The sequence below is a fragment of the Helianthus annuus genome, chromosome 11 (genome assembly GCF_002127325.2).
Source record: "Helianthus annuus cultivar XRQ/B chromosome 11, HanXRQr2.0-SUNRISE, whole genome shotgun sequence".
Lineage (NCBI taxonomy): Eukaryota > Viridiplantae > Streptophyta > Magnoliopsida > Asterales > Asteraceae > Helianthus > Helianthus annuus.
This window is the reverse complement of record NC_035443.2, coordinates 83,705,482-83,710,345: the sequence shown is the minus strand read 5'-3', so window position 1 is coordinate 83,710,345 and position 4,864 is coordinate 83,705,482.

The window sequence follows — 4,864 nt, the reverse complement described above, 5'->3', positions numbered from 1 at the left end:
GATCACTTAATTTCTTCGGTAATTTTTTACCAAAACACCAACTATATCCATCCCCCATCTCATAAATGGCCAAGAGGAGGATATAGGATGTAGAAATTCAGCCGGCTGATGAAGGATATTGCTGTGTCTCTGACAAGGATCACACTTTTTAGCATACTCCACAGCATCCCTTTTCATAGTTGGCCAATAGTATCCTGTCCTCAGGATCCTTGAGAACAATGCCATGCCCCCAGTGTGGTTTCCACAATCTCCTTCATGGAAGTCTTTTAAAACTTCTTGGATTTCAGGATCCTCAATGCATCTTAAATATGGTCCTGCAAGAGATCGCTTATACAACATATTATTTAAGATTGTGAATTGAGATACCTTAATTTTGAAAGCCCTAGGATTTTCTCCCATAGGAATCTCTCCGTGTTGTAAGTATCTCATGATTGGTGAGATCCATGATCCTGATCCTGGATAAGATTGAGTATCCTCACTAGGGATAATTGCAGAATCCTCCCCTATTTCCATGGCCACATGATCCTCGATGGCAGGAGCCAAGATATGGATAATGGGAATGCTTATATCCTTCGGGATCTTCAAAGATGATCGTAAATTAGCCAATGCATCAGCTTCTGTATTTTCTTCCCTTGGTACCTGTGTCAAACTAAAGGAAACAAAAGAGAGTGCCAATTCTTTGACTATCTCTAAATATTTGGTTAGCTTTTCACCTTTAACAGTATAGGATCCATTAAAATGATTTGTAATTAATAATGAATCCACATGTACCTCAAGGTACCTAATCCCCATATGCTTAGCATTTTGTAAACCAGCAATCAAGGCTTCATATTCAGCCTCATTGTTAGTGGTTTGGAACTCACAAGCTATGGAGTGGGGTATTATGTCCCCCTGTGGCGATTTTAGTAGTATACCAAGCCCTGTGCCTTTAACGTTTGAGGATCCATCAGTATAGAGTATCCAAGGATCCTTGGTCTCTTCTAGCTGCTGGACTTCTAACTCAGCTTCTTTTTGTAAATCACTACTGAAATCAGCCACAAAGTCGGCCAATGCTTGGGATTTGATGGCTGTCATGGGCTCATATCTTATATCATAGGCACTAAGCTTCACTGCCCACTTTGCCATCCTTCCTGACATCTCTGGTTTCCTGAGGACATTCTTAATTGGAAAATTAGTTTTAACAACGATAACATGAGTTTCAAAATAATGTCTCAACTTAGTGGATGCCATAATTAATGCAAGAATAAGCTTTTCAAGGTGTGAATACCTGGATTCGGCATCAAGTAAACTCTTACTTACATAATAGACAGGATGTTGTGTACCTTCATGATCCTTAACAAGGACTGCACTTACTGCTTTTGGGGATACTGCAAGATATAAGGATAACACATCTCCTTTCTCCGGTTTCATCAAGGCTGGGGCTGAGGATAGGTAATCTTTGAGAGCTCGTAAAACACTCTCATGCTTCTCAGTCCACTCAAATTTCTTGTTCTTCCTTAGGACATCATAGAATTCTTTGCACTTATCGGAGGATTTAGATATAAATATGTTCAAAGCTGCTATCCTGCCTGTTAGTCTTTGGACATCCTTAGCATTGGCAGGAGATTTGATATTCACTAAGGCATTGATTTGTTCCGGGCTAGCTTCAATGCCTCTCTTGGTCACCATGTATCCTAAGAACTTACCTGCTTTAACACCAAACTGTCATTTTGAAGGATTAAGTTTCATGTTATATCTATCAAGGATATCAAAAGCTTCCTCCAAGTCCCTTAGTGATCCTCAGCTTTTATGGATTTTACCACCATATCGTCTATGTAAACCTCCATTGTTTGTCCAATCTGATCCTTGAACATCATATTCACCAGCCTTTGATATGTGGCACCTGCATTCCTTAATCCAAACGGCATAGCAATATAACAATATATACCGGTTGGAGTCATAAAAGCCGTATCCTCTTGATCAGATGGTTCCATCTGAATTTGTTGAAATCCAGATGAAGCATCCATAAAAGTCAACAGTTCATGACCCGCCGTTGCATCCACCATGGAGTCAATGTGGGGTAATGGGAAAGGATCCTTGGGACATGCCTTATTTAAATCTGTAAAATCGACACATACCCTCCACTTTCCATTTTTCTTTTGAACAACAACCACATTGGCCAACCATCTAGGATACTTGACCTCTCTAATCATACCTGCCCGGAGCAATTTCTCTACCTCTTCCTGGATAATGGCATTTCTTTCCGGTGCAAACTTCCTCCTTTTTTTATGGATTGGTTTGAATGACCTGTCAATGCCAATTTTATGAGTTATAATATTCTTAAATATACCTGTCATATCCTCATGCTTCCATGCAAAAGTAGTCTTTCTTCTTTTGAGGAAGGATACAAGATCTTCTTTCATTTTGCCAAGGATCCCTGATCCGATATAGATTTTGGATTCAGGATCATCAGGATCCATGAGGATTTCTACCACATCCTGCTCTCTTACCTCCAAGACATCCCTTGGAGGATACTTTGATTGCTATTGCTCCCTTGATTTCGAGGCTGGTTTCATTGATGAAGTGTAGCAATCCTTAGCCTCCTGCTGATCACTATCAATCTTGACTATTCCCCAAGGACTAGGGAGCTTCACACATTGATGGTAGGTAGATGGGACTGCCTTCATATCGTGTATCCAGGGCCTGCCAAGGATAACATTACAACAAGATAAACAGTCAATAACGCAAAATTTTTGATAATTATGTAATCCTTCAACATAAATTGGGAGTTTAATGTCCCCCAGGGTGTTCTTGGTTTCGCCACTAAATCCCACAAGCACGGAGGATCTTGGTATGATATCTGATTCAGGGATACCCATTTTCTTCAGAACATCAAGCTGGATAATGTTCACTGAACTTCCTCCGTCAATAAGGATCCTGCGGACAAAATGGTTAGAAATAAAAAGAGTAATAACTAAACCATCGTGATGAGGATCCTGGATGTCAACACGATCATCCTCATCAAAGGTTATGACTTTTCCTTCAGAGACACTTGATGTTCGAACAGGTCTTTCTCCATTATCCATTTTAGCTTCCTTTGCATGCCTTTTAGCTGCTGAGAAGGATGTGCCACAAATATCTGATCCTCCAGAAATATAGTTTATCACTTGTGCATCTGCTGGAGGGGCCGGAGCTTTCTCAGGGATCCTTTCAGGATCCTGAGTCCTTGACTTTTTTCTACCCAGCAATTCTTTTAGATGCCCCTTGCTCAACAAGTATCCAATTTCTTTTCTCAATGCAATGCATTCTTCTGTGAGATGCCCAAAATCTTCATGGTATGCACACCACTTTGATTTATCTTTAGTTGCAGCTGGTCTGTCATTTTTTCTTGGCCATCTGGCTTTATCTCCTAGATTCTGCATCGCAAGGATTAGTTCATTGTTATCAACAGAAAAACAATATTCAGAAATTGGAGGATAATCCTCATCATCCACTTCTTGATCAATTGCATGCACGTTCTGGTTATCAGATCTGTTATAGGATTTGAATTTGTTGTTCTTGAACGAGGATCCTTGCTTCTCTTGTTTTGAGGATCCTGCTAATCTCTCCTGGATCCTTTTGTCATCCTCTAGCCGGATGAACCTGAGTGCCCGGGTTCTTACCTCATCTAGGTTCCTGCACGGTGTCATAACAAGATCATCATAGAACAATGAATCCCTAAGCAATCCCATTTTGAAGGCCTCAACAGCCGTGGCTATGTCCAAGTTGGGGATGTCTAAGGATTCTTTACTAAACTTGGTAATGTAATCCCTTAATGATTCATTATGACCCTGGGTTACCCTATATAGATCACTAGTTAATCGCTCAAATTTTCTACTACAAGAAAACTGATTATTGAATAAGTTAACTAGATTAGCAAATGAGGTAATAGAGTAAGGGGGAAGACTTAGCAGCCATTTGAGGGCTGATCCAGTAAGAGTGGATACGAATCCTTTGCACAGGCACGCTTCCTTTAACCTTTCTGGGATTGGATTGATCTCCATCCTCTCCCTGTATTGTGCTATGTGTTCCTCAGGATCCGTCGAACCATCATACAGCTTCATAGTTGGAACATGGAACCTTTTGGGTATCTCAGCATCACAGATTGGTGGTGCAAAACGAGATATCCTGTGGCTTCCATCTGCAATCTCCGGGATAGGTTTGACCACTCCTGGAACACTTGATATCATATCCTTCAGTTTTTGCAACTCTCTGGCCATAGCATGGTTGATACCTGTATCCTGCATGAATCCATGGTTAGCGATAAGAGAATTATTAAAAGTGTTACCTCCCATCGGGTTCAAATTAGGAACACCGGACGTGAGTCCATATTGCTGAGACTCTGGAATGATGGAGGGACCAGTGGAAGCGATGGTCTGCATCAGAATAAAATCTCCTTGATGGACATCTGAACTTCCTGTTTGCAAACTCCTCAAGGATCCTAGCGTCTGGAAGGGTCCCTGGAACTGGGACGATCCTGGAACAGAGGAGGATCCTTGAACCTGGGATGATCCTGGAACAAAGGAGGATCCTTGAACCTGCGATGATCCTGGAACAAAGGAGGATCCTTGAACCTGGGATGATCCTGGAACAAAGGAGGATCCTTGAACCTGGGATGATCCTGGAACAAAGGAAAATCCTTGAATCTGCTGCGCTCCTGAGTAGGCTCCTGAATTCATGAAGGATCCCACATGCTGAGGATAGGATCCTGCTGGCTGGAAATATGAACCTGATGCCCGAGTCACTATTGCTGAACCGTAGTGCACTCCTTTTGGTCCACCCACATATTGAACATCTGGAACCACTGATGGCTGAGAAGTAATCACCGGAGTGTCAAAATTCAAAG